Source organism: Gavialis gangeticus, unplaced genomic scaffold (genome assembly GCF_001723915.1).
Source record: "Gavialis gangeticus isolate Ggan-Ray unplaced genomic scaffold, GavGan_comp1, whole genome shotgun sequence".
NCBI lineage: Eukaryota > Metazoa > Chordata > Crocodylia > Gavialidae > Gavialis > Gavialis gangeticus.
Window position 1 is genome coordinate 17,568,313 of NW_017729022.1, and position 12,553 is coordinate 17,580,865.

A 12,553-nucleotide genomic window follows, 5' to 3' on the forward strand; every position below is an offset into this window, starting at 1 on the left:
AGGAAATCTGGCTATGAGTTATAGTTGCTGCCCTTGACTCTGTCACAGCTGCCCTTGAATTGTAAGCCCTAGTTTGGAGGGAGACTGTTCCATACAGAAAAAGGTCAAGGAGGCAAGCTCCTTTTGTTGACTGCTTAATCTTTAAAAATATGCCTAAATGGGCTGCAGGTGAAAATATTAACATGGTTACATAAAAATCTGGCTTACAGACTCTTCCCCATGATCCTTTATAGAAAAGCTATGGCCATCTGTGGCACACATACCACAAGTGGCATGGCAAACCTTTGTGTGTGGCATACGGCAGAGCAGGGAGGGGACAGGCTGCACAGCAGAAAGCAGAGCAGCAGATTGGACAGTGAGCACACAAAAGGGAGTGGAGAGCAGGGCAGCAGATCATGCAGAGGCAGGAGATGAGAGTGGCACTTGTAGAAGGTTCAAGGCTAATTTGGGGTATGCCAAAAAGGTTGACCCTCATTGATTTGGAAGAAAGATAAGGCTAACCTGTAGTTAGGGGTTGCTGACTTACTTGGGAGAACTAATTAGGGTATACTTAGTTCATGTAAGTTCCAGATTTTAGCTATGAAAAGAGCAGACATGTCTATAATTAGGATATAATAGATGTGCAGAGTGAAGGCCTTGATTCTGTCAATAGTGCAAGGAACAGAGAATGGAAAGGATACTCACTGAACACAGGGTTGTGATTTCCTGAGGGCTGCATCTGTGTAGATGGTCTATATACATTTAGGAGTGCAGAAGACAGAAAGATCATGTCTACAGCTACTTGGAAGAAGGATTTCACAATTCTATGAACATATAATCCATTACGGCACATACATTGCCTTGCTCTGTGGCAGATAGTGAATCCTGTCTGTCCCCCATTGTACTACCCATCTTTGGATCACCACACACTGCATACTTCTGCAGGGATCATGTGCTCTGAAATGCATATAGAAAAGGTTCATACTCTAATCACCAGTGATTGGCACTGAGTATTTCCAGTCTCTGATAAGATATTATTTGGATCTGCAAGACATTAACTGGATGAGGGAGAGGTGAGATACCAGAGGACTTGGACCTCTGAGGGGCTAAAAAGCTCTTCCCTATTTGCCCAGCCCATTTTACTTTTAGTGTGAATGCAGGAGTGGGTCTGACTCCGTTACCTCTCCATTTTGCACTGGATGCTTGGTGCATGCTGAAAGCACTCTGAATACTCTCTCAGTGCCAAAGATAAGGTTTCTTCTCACCCCGGTGCATTGTATTTACTAGAGCTGGAGGCTGCACTCCCTGTGCACCCCTTTTACCTTTAAATAGTACTTTAGGGTGATTATAACTTTGCAATGAGAATAAATATGCACTGAATCTGAACAACAGAGAAAGGGGCTTAGGATAGCACTATGGTAATATGGGTTTGCAGTACAGCACAAAATTTACTCTGATATTGAACTGTCCTGTTTAAGATAAACCTCACACACTGTAAACAATGGGTCAGAATACGGAGTATTTCAGCATCCTCCTGTGAATCCCTAATTGGTGGCAAATGATGGAATTTATCCTAAGCGAGTGCTAGTGCTTTTTAAGGGTTACTGCATGAGCAGACACCTGCTAATGCATATATATATTAGTGGCACGGAGTCATAAAAGCTAAAAGCCCCAGTTATTATGGATTCCTGTTCCAACTGATGGCTGTAGTTTAATTTAATTTAACTGTGATTAAATAACAAAAATCAATCAAGCAAACAATACCTATGTAAAAATGTGTCAGGGCTGCTGGACACACATCTGAGTGGCCAGAGGCTGCACACAACACCAGGCATGAACCTCAGGCTGCCCATTACAGAGACCGCATGCCACACAGGCAGTAAAAGCTTCCTTATCTTCACTGCCACAGCAGCCCCCACTCCTAGTGCTGCCCTGCCCCAGAAACCCTGGCCTCCCCACCAACAATGGGACGCAGTGGTAGCCAGGTGGGAGCCTGCAGGCTGCACATTAACTCTTCACAGGCAGATGCAGCTAGCAGCCTGGCTGTTGGACAGCTATTATATGCAGATTATCTTTTAAACTGTCTTTTAAGCTGTTGTATGTTAGATTCTCTTTTAAACTGACGCCACTAGCTTACATGCCCAGTAGAGACTCTCTTGCAAAGACTTTGCCTTTTGAATTAGAAACAGTATACTTACCACTGGTGTTAAGTGCAGTTGAACCAGCAATGTTGATTCACAGATCAGTTAACCTGCCTCCATGCTAACAACCCTGCTTACACTGCGATGCCTTCACTGCTTCTGGTTTAGGAGTAACTTAGTAGCACTGCAGGTTGCTATTGGAAAGGACAGAAACTTGGTGGTCTACACATGGCTCTAGCATCGCAATGGGACTTTAAATGGACTTTAATTATCACAACACTGACTTTTAGTCTCCATTATCCTACCAAAGTGGCATAAGGAGTCTTGGTTTATCTGAGAACCTATACCATAACATATAGACTGTATATTCTCGCATATAGCCGGAACACTGATGTAACCCGCATCAATGTATAACCCACGGAAAATTGTATTTTTGGAAAATAGTCCATGTATAGACCATACCCATATATTCCCCACACCTGATAATGTCAGTGCTGGGGATGATTTTAAACCTATTAAGCCTGAGAGGTGCTGGCCCTGGACGTGGGCGCTCGCTGCTGGCGTGCGGGGACTGGGCTCTCACCACCCACCTGCAGCCACCCCCCGAGACATGGCTGCAAGCACAGCCACCCCGTCGAAGCTCAGGCAGTGGGCAGCCCCCTCTGGGCCCTGCTGTGCAGCTGCGGAGGAGCACAGTTGGGTGCGGAGCTCCCACATGTGGTGGGAGGAAGGCAGTGCAGGCTTTGCTGGGCACAGCTGCCGGAGCTGGAGCTGGAGCAGGCTAAAAGTGGTGCTAACTGCTGCTGGAGAGGGGAGGGATGAGAAGCTGTGAGCGGGGGGGGGGGGGCAACCCCTCTCCCTGCTGCCCCTGCCGCCAGCCACACTCAAGCCAATCCTGCCGGGGCTCGCTGCCGCTGTGACATCAGCCTGCGGCTGGGGACTGGTGGGCACAGCGCAGTTTTAATTTTCATTAAAGACTGTTCTAAAGGCTCTGCATAGCCCGCACCCTTATATAGCCTGCACCCATCCGTCATGTTCGTAAAAACTTATATAGCCTGCGGACTATATGCGAGAAAATATGGTAATTGCTTGACAGCCCCATATGGCCAATTCAATTGCTTTTTGTAAGTTTATTACAGGGTTGTCAAACCCATCTAGCCCCGTGCACCAGATCAGGGTCACTGGGCCAGTTTGTGGGCTAGATCAGGGCTGGCCCCCTATGCCATGTGCCAGGTGTGTGGCCCTGTGTATAACCTGTCTGCCACATGTAGCATACGCTGGTCCTGCTCCGGGGCTTAAGCTGCATGCGGCACATGGGTTGGACCCAGCACATAGTATAAGGGATCAGGCCAGACCATAGGCCGCATGCAACACACTCTTGGCTGACCCTGTGTACTGGCTCCAGCATGGCCTGATCTAGACTGGCCCTAGAGCCAGCATGCTGAGATGGTCTGGGACAGGCACCATATGCAGCACACACCCTGGACTGACCCTCTGTGCTGGGTGCAGCAGACACAGTGCCAGGTCCAGACCAAACATTGCCTGCAGCAAGGATGGGGGAGGGGGATGTTGGGGGTGATGCGTGCCCCATAAAGCATGTGGGGTTGATCCAGAAACCCACAAGCTAGGTCATATTGCTCCACAGGCTGGAACTGACCCATAGGCCAGCCATATGTTTGACACCTCTGTTTGTTAGAAACAGCTATTGCAGGGACTACTGGCACTCTTAGTTGAGTTACTAGGTACCAACTGCAACTAATATTTGAAAGAACTGATAAAAAGGCATCTTGACATTCTAATTATACAGTAATGTCACAAGGACTGGAGTCATAGTTACATAAGTATTTCAGAAGGAAGGGCAGCTTTTTGCAGGCTAACTCATTCAGAAAGCATGATTTTTCATAGGCTATAGCCTACTTTGTCATATCCAATGATGTATATCACTGAAGTTTCAGTTAATAAGGCTATTTTTTAATTTTTATAAGAAATTTTGCAAATTGCCCATTGAATCAACTTTGTATTCACAGGGTGTGTCTACACATGATTTACACCATCTTAAATTTACTGCACAATAAATTACTGCTCAGTAATTGGGAATAGGTTGGCATCTACATGTACAGGTGTTAAACCACATTAACTGTGAGTGGACTGATCTGGGACTAAAGTTAATCCCAAATCAGTCCACACACACATGCGCTTGCGCGCGCGCACACACAGAGTGTTACTGTGGAGTAAGGCATCTACACATGCAATACTGTGCAGTAACTAATTGGGTGTAAATTTAATACCTGCATGATGCAGATATCAAATTTATGCTTAAGTCAGTGGAAGTAAAAATATTTACTGTGCAGTACAGGCATGCACATGTAGACATGTTCATGTACTGCGTAGTAAATGTGCACATGTAGATACACCCACTTTGTTTTTCAAAAAATGTGAAACTAGAATCTTAAAAAATCTACCTTTTGCTTCTTCTAGTTTTCCCAGCTCTAATCTTTTTAAATGAGAAGTTTTAAATTGTATCAAACACAACTGAAAAACAAATATTAATGGGCCTGGAATTAAAATGTCATCCTAAAAGAAAGCTAAGAATAACACTCTTAGCCCTGTATCTGAATCTAAGGAAAGTTGCTGTTTTGTTTTGTTGTGTCATTTTTGGGAGGATAAGCAAGAAAAAACATAATTTTCTTGATTGATTGCCTATCATTTATGAGTGGTTTTTAAAACATGGCAAAATATTTAGGAAGAACACACCTATAGGCATTTCACTTCAATCAGATTGCAAATAAGAATATCTGTGGATTCAAGAAAAGAATTCTCTCCTAAGGGCAGGTCAGAAATAATAATAATAATAATAATAATAATAAATCCTGTTTGTAAATAGTAGGATATTTAAATCCAAGAAGCAAAATAAGTTGGTTTAAAGTTGAAAACTACTAAAACTCTGATTTAAAAAAAAAATTAATTAAAAAAAATCACTCAGCAAAAGTTGAAAATGAAGAAAAGAGAGGCAAAAATGGTTGTCACTCTTCGCCCTGTGCCAAAAACCGGGCACTTTTTTAAATGAAGCATATACTGTAACTGCACATTTTTGTTTCTGGAAAATAATCTATTGTATGAAGAAAATGAACCTCTTAAAAATCAAAGAAATGTAATACTGACTGATTCAGTGCTCTCAATTAGGAGGTACAGTCTTAAAGATATGCTAAAATGCATAACTCAGATTCTATCTTCTGCAGTTATTAAAAATTCCATTTCTTCCCTCAAGGAGTATATGTAGGAGCTCTAGGACTAGTGTACTGGCCAAATGAGAACTTTAGTCACTACTTTTCACCAACCTAAAATTGTACGTAACTTTCACCTAGTATTTTTCAATAATTTTCCTAATTGCTACACAGTCCTTATATACAATAATAAATCACTGCTTTTGCATAGCACAGAGCTAACTTCATTTGAGCAAAAATTGAAATGGTTGTTTGAAAGTTGTTATAAATTATATTGGATGAAAACTGTACAGTCTAAGTGTGAGATATTCATATTTGGTATAAAAATATAACAGCACTTACTTTGAAGGTTTCTGTAATCATTCTCAGGGGCACAGAAACATACCCTTACCTTTGATACTGTAACAATCTTTTTGAATTACCCAAAAATCTTTTTATACACCTCTTCTGAAAATACTTCCATTTTTAAATGACCCCAACCTATTTTCTGTCCCACCTCCTGTTGTCCTGGTGCCAGTATGGTGTGCAATACTTTAACCTCCCCCCACCAAATAAGATGAAAGGGGTTATTTTGAAGTACTGAACTCTATTTCCAGCTGAAGTCATGTTAGGTCATACCTTTTAATTCAGAAAATCATAACAAGAGATATTTCTTTTCATTCACTACTGTACCTTATAAGAAACATACTATATTTGCAAGGGGGCAAGTTTGTTCTCTTGGTGTTTATATAAATTAGTGTATATTGATTTGATCTTGAAATATTCTTGGTACTTCTGGGAATAATCCTGTGAAATGCAGAGCATTACACATAATAGACGTGCAGTTAAGTCAATGGGAATGGAAACTACCTTATAAAACTGGAAACTGGCCCCATAAATGTAGAGGACAATTCGAGTTTAACTGCTATTAAAAAAATGAATAAATAAATAAAAAAGCAAAAACTCTTTAGAAATACATATTTTTTTCTTACACTCAAATTAGTGAAAGTAACTATCTGAGTATCAGAAAAAAAGAAATGTCTTCTCTTCTATATCCCTATACTACTAACATGACTCAACGTGTTAAAAAATAATAAATGTAGTTACCTTTAGTAAGTCATTTCACAAGAGCACGGATCTGAATTTTTAGATGCTTACTGTGTGTTTTACTTAGCTCAGCCAAAGCTGCTTTAAAGTCCTGTGCTATGATGGAATGATAATTGGGTGTTGATGAAAAACATCAATCATCGTTGTATTGTGATTCAAGTTATATTTGTTTTAAAGTTAAACTATAAGATGTTGTGAAATAAACCATATGGGTTTGGTGATTGCATTTTAAAAGCTTCATCCCTTTACTTACAGGCCAAGTGTGAATCATCCCCTAAATCAATAGAGCTTATTGAAAACTCCAGGATTACCTGAAAAGGTTTTGAAGGGTTTGTCAGTAAAGAAAAAAAATCCGAATCATTTCTAAGATATATTCTTTTCTGTTCCCTATCCTCTCTTAATGCTTCTGAATCCCAAGAATAGACACTTCTTCCACTTACCTGCTAGGACAGGCCAACCTGATTTTTGAAGTACATTTAGCAAAGTAGTTCAGTGGATGTGTTCTGTTATTTGCAATTGAAATGACTCATTTGTGATGACATGAAAATGAGGACAAACTTGCCCAAAGATGCAATGATATCTTTGCTACATATTATACTAGCTATTGCAGACTTCTGGAAAGAGTTTAATTTTGTTAAATACTAGCATTTTAGTATATAAAATTAAGATACAGAACTAAAACTAATAGTTCATTTTTGAAGCATTATAATCAGAGAATCCTCAGTCATTGGGGACTAATGGGGTTAAACATGTCCCAGAGGTGTGGAGTGGCAGATGAACTTCAGGCTACCCTTCCACCTTGTTACTAGAGGATGGCTGGTGACACTTCAGGGGCTCTGGGCTCTGGGAGATGCAGTATACTCAGCTGCTACTAGGTTTCATTTGACCCTAAGGTAACTAGAGGTTGAAAGGATTGAAAATACTGTTCTCTCTCATCCTGGGGACAGGCAGCGGAAGGAGAAAATAAAGACCAAGAAGTGTAGGCTTCTGTGACTCTATATCAGTTCAAGTCCACAAAGGCAGATATAGCATTCCCAGCACTGTGGCAGCAATGTTCCCATCCTGGCCACCCCATGGACTCCCACCTAATATCCCCTTCTGACTTCTCAGGGTCCTATCCTGTTATCTTGCCTGCCACACTTTGATGTTATGGTTAGACAGAGAGGCTACCCCTAGAGGGCATAGTGGGGTTAGAATGTAGGGTCCTTGTCTGGGCTTAGGCACTCTAGCTTTGGGCCATAGATTCATAGATTTTAAGGCTGGAAGGGACCTTGGAAGATCATTGGGTCCGGCCCCCTGCATCAAGCAGGACAGACAACTGGGGTCAGGTGACCCCAGCAAGGTGACCATCCAGTCTCCTCATAAAGATTTCCATGGTAGGCAATTGTACCACCTTTGGAGGGAGCTTATTCCACAGCCTGGACACCCTAGTTGTGAAACAGCTTTTCCTAATGTTGAGCCAGAAATGGTCTTCCAGGAGTTTGTGACCATTACTCTTAGTTTTCCCCCAAGAGTGCCCTGGTAAACAGTTGTTCACTGAGCCCTTAATATACAACTCTGATGTAGTAGTAAGCTGCTACCACCCCTCTCAGTCTTCTCTTTTTCAGGCTGAAGAGTCCCAGATCCCTCAGACTTTCCTCATATGGCTTGCTGCACAAGTCTCTGATCATATGGGTGACCCTTCTCTGGACTCTCTCAAGCTTTACCACGTCCTTGTTAAAGTGTGGTGTCCAGAACTGGATGCAGTAGTCTCACTATGGTCTTACCAATGCCAAGTAGAGTGGGAGAATCACTTCTTTGGTTTTGAGGAGATACATCGATTGATGCATGTCAGGGTATTGTTAGCCCTGTTGGCTACAGCGTTGCAGTGCTGGCTCATGTTCATACTGTGGTCTTTTATTACCCCCAGGTCCCTTTAATTCATAGTGCTGATCAGGTTGGTGTTGCTAAGCCTGTAGGTGTACAGGGGATTGTTCATCCCCAGGTGGAGCACTTTACATTTCTCAACATTGAACTTCATCTGATTCCAGTCCGTCCAACTTGCCATCCTGTTTAGGTCCACCTGTATCTGTACAAGCATGACCATGCTTCTCCATAATTTGGTGTCATCCATGAGCTTGGCAGGCAAGCTCTATGCCCTCACATCCAAATCATTGATGAAGATGTTGAATAGCATTGGACCAAGTACTGACCCCTGTGGGACACCACTGGCCACTTCCCACCAAGAAGACACAGATCTGTTTATTAGAACTCTCTGGGTCCTACTCCACAGCCAGTTTCCTACCCACCTGACTCTTGCAGTTAAGCCCACAGTCTTCCAATTTTCTCATGAGAACATCATGGAATACCAGATCAAAAGCATTTTGGAAGGCTAGGTATATAAAGTCCACCTCCACTCTCTTATCCAGGTGGTGAGTCACCTGATTGTAAAAGGAGATGAGGTTGGTAAGACAAGACTGGCCCACTTTGCTCTGGTTGGGTTCCTCTTGCTCGGGTCCATGATACTCAAACCCTAGGCTCCCAGTCCCCAGCTCCAATTTTGTCCCTCATGGGCTCTGGGCTCCCTGGCCTTGCAGGGTTACCCTTGCAGGGTTCTGGGCTTGTGCCAGTCCTTGCTGTCTAGTATCACAGTCCTGACAAAAGAGGAGCAGCACACCTTCTAAGTCATTGGGACCCTGCCTCCCATGTGACCCACTGGGTCCCAGATCCTTGGTACTTTATGTGGTGTGCCCCTGCAGTTCTCTGTGGTCTCTTATCTGTCCCTTACAGCCATGTCTAGTCCTCTGGTACAGATGCAAATCAAAAACATGAGTGTCCACTCCAAGATCAAAGACACCCCGTCTGGAGTTAATCATGCACTGTGGTAATATGACAACAGAGGCTTAAAGTACTTATCTGTTGGTTCTTGGCCCAGTTCCCCTGAAGCCTGAGGTCCTTTCTTTGTGAGTATCCTGCCTTGGTTTCTCTCCGGAGCTCTGCCTCCTGCAGTCCCTATGGCAGTCAGCCCCCTCTGGCTCAAACTTTGGGTTTATATGCTTCTCCCTGAGTCACCTGATCCTCTACTTTTGCCCTAAGCCTGTCAATCACTACCTGCACCTGGAACGGGCAGCCATTTTATTCAATGGCCCTTTGCATTATTAGTTTGTCCAAGAGCTTGGGGTCAGCTAGCTGACCCTTGGTTCCCTTTCCCCATCAGTAATGAGGTAGGGGCCCTGTTACAGCAGAATGTAAGATTATTTCCACATAGTTTCATAGTTGGTAGGGTCAGAAGGGACCTGAGCAGATCATCAAGTCCAAGCCCCTGCCATGGGCAGGAAAGAATGCTGGGGTCAAATGACCCTGGCTAGGTGATTTATCTAGCCTCCTTTTGAAGACCCTCAGGGTAGGAGCAAGGACCACTTCCCTTGGAAGTTGGTTCCAGATCCTAGCTGCCCTGACTGAAGTAGTGCTTCCTGATGTCTAGCCTGAACATACTCTCAGTCAACTTGCTTCGGGGAACAGGGACTCTCTTGTTTCCTGCTGGTCCCCCATGGTAAGTTTATAAATGGCCACCAGATAGATCCCCTCTCAGCCTTCTCCTGTGGAGGCTGAACAGGTTCAGGTCCCACAGCCTCTCCTCGTAGGGCCTGGCTTGCTACCCCTTGACCATGTGAGTGGCCCTCCTTTGGACCCTCTCAATACTGTCCACATCCCTCCTGAAGGGCGGTGCCCAGAACTGGACACAGTACTCCAACTGCAGCCTGACCAATGTTGCATAGAGGGGGAGGATCACCTCCTTGGACCTGGTCATGATACATCTGTGGATACATGACAAAGTGCGGTTAGCCTATCTGACCGCATCCTCACATTGGTGGCCCATGTTCATCGTGGAATCAATAATGATTCCAAGATCCTTTTCTGCCTCTGTGCTGATGAGAAGGGTATATGTGAAAATAAAAGGAGGCATGTCAAGTGCCTCATCCAGCACAGAGTGACCAAAAATTTATTTGGAGTCTTGGAAGCAAGATTTATGAGGAAAGGCTGAAAGAGCCGGGTTAATTAGTCTGAAGAAGAGAAGACTAAGCAAGGATTTAATAACATTTTTCAAATACTTGAAGAAGAGAGGGTGTAGATGGGCTTTTCTTTGTGGCCACAGGAGACAGGACTAGGAATAACAGCTTCAAGCAATAGCAGAAGAACTGTAGGTTGGAGAGCAGGAAGACCTTTCTGACTATGAAGCATTGGAACAGGCTACCTAGAGAAGTTGTGGAATCTCCTTTCAAAGAAATTTTCAAAAGCAGGTTAGACAAATACTTGGCTAGAATGGTGTAGTTGGAGACAATCCTGCCTTGAGCAGAGGGCTGGACTAAATGACCTTGTGAGATCCTTTCCAGCTCTGATTTCCTATGATACTAAATGGCAGAAGAATCAGAATTGAAGGACAGGTCCCCCTGAGCTGTGGAGAAGTTCAGTAAAGAGAGGTGGGGGAGACTGATTTCTGTGTGCTGGAAAGTGACATTTCTGACCTAACGAAGAGGAGTTGGAAAGATGAAGGGGTTCTGGGAGGCTCAAGGTCGGGATGGAGGTAGGATTGCTAGGGTAGCTAGGTAGGATTGAGTCAGGAAAAAAAAAAAGGAAAGGGGAGATGCAGGAATCATAACTTTTTCCCCCAACCAGTCCATACATTTCTGTTCCAGCTCTTTTCACTTTTAAGATGTGGTGCAGATTTCTTTCTGTAGCCAAGTAAAATATTTTGGGTATCACATTGCCATCAAGTGGGTGTATCTATGCAAGTCATTTATGGTGGAGATGACTAATTAACTCTGCAGCAAAACGTCACAGTCTACATGTGCAACCCTATTAGGTCACAGTAGACTAATTAATGCTGCCACAGGGTAGAACTGAATACAAATACTACTGTGAGGTGGCCTTGTTTTGTGCACTACAGCATATGTGTAGACAGTGACAGGTGCGCACAGGAGCAAAAAAACTCTGAAGAAATAAGCTTTGGAATTTATTCATATGCATTAGTTGCGTGTGTAGACGCACCCGGTGATGATAATTCTTAACATTATTTCATCTAAAGATCTTATATCAGACTTTTTTTTTAATGCCAAATTAGTTAATCAAGCTTCACAACTGCTATAAATTTTGCTTGCAGGGAGCAGCTGATTTCAGCTTAAGCCATCTTGAGGGAAGATGAAATTACTTGTCAAAGAAGGGTCTGTAAACCAACAACTGGGCAAGTTTAATTAACCCTTTTTGTTTTGCCAACATTGACCAACAACAAAAATCCATCCTCACTCCTGAGTGAAATCTGCACTCTATTAATGTTAAATGGAGTTTGACTTTGATGCCAAGGGTATCCAGGATTTCACTTCCCATGTTTTTTACTTTTTTGTCATTGGGATACATACAATTAAGTTATTGGTAGCATTTTTGTAAATAGTATGTATCATGAGAAACTAAACCAATTTTATAGAGTTTATATCTCTTGGCTACCTATCCTATCTGAACACATTTTGAGACTGTTCATTTTGAGCTGCGCTAACAGAGCGCGCAAACAGGCGTGGGCTAGGGGGACTGCCCCCAAGCCAGGGAGCACCCCTGGGGTAAACCCTCGGGTATCGGACTCCAGAGGCACCGGGCACCCCAGCCAGGGAGCGCAGGGGGGCAGGACCGCCAGCAGGCACTTCCGGTGGGTCCGGAAGGCCTGATTGGTGGATAGGACAGCGGTGGGTAATTCAAACTGCGGCCTTTAAAAGCTGCAGTTTGATGCAGCTTCCGGCACTTGGGAGCTAGAAGCAGCGGGGAGAAGGAGGACACAGGCACACGTGTATTTTGTACACACGTGTGCCCCCTTACCAGACCTGGAGCGGAGCGATGCAGAGGCGAGAGCAACGGAGGTGAGCAGAGCGGCAGCGGGGGCAGAAGCAGCTGATCCCCATAAGGTAAGTGGGGCGGAGAGACCGGCGCAGCTGAGCCGGATCTGGAGGGGAAGCCCCCCGGATCCCTCTTTGCTGAGCCGGTAGGAAGCTGCGCTCCCAAGCCGCGTGAACACAGCGCGCAAACAGGCACGGTCTGTTAGAGTGCGCCGGCGTTTGTGCCGGAGGGTGAGCAGGAGGGGTCCAGAGGCTGACTCCT

General features: G+C 44.0%; 1 long non-coding RNA gene across 1 annotated transcript in view; it reads left to right on the forward strand.

Moving 5' to 3' along the window:
• The first annotated feature begins 8,166 nt into the window (after positions 1–8,166).
• The window catches only part of LOC109297005, a 6,227-nt gene continuing 1,840 nt past the window's right edge, over positions 8,167–12,553 (forward strand). Inside the window, exons 1-2 of the long non-coding RNA XR_002097141.1 lie at positions 8,167–8,270; positions 10,671–10,672. This is a non-coding gene — a long non-coding RNA (uncharacterized LOC109297005). The remainder of the gene's footprint in view (positions 8,271–10,670; positions 10,673–12,553) is intronic.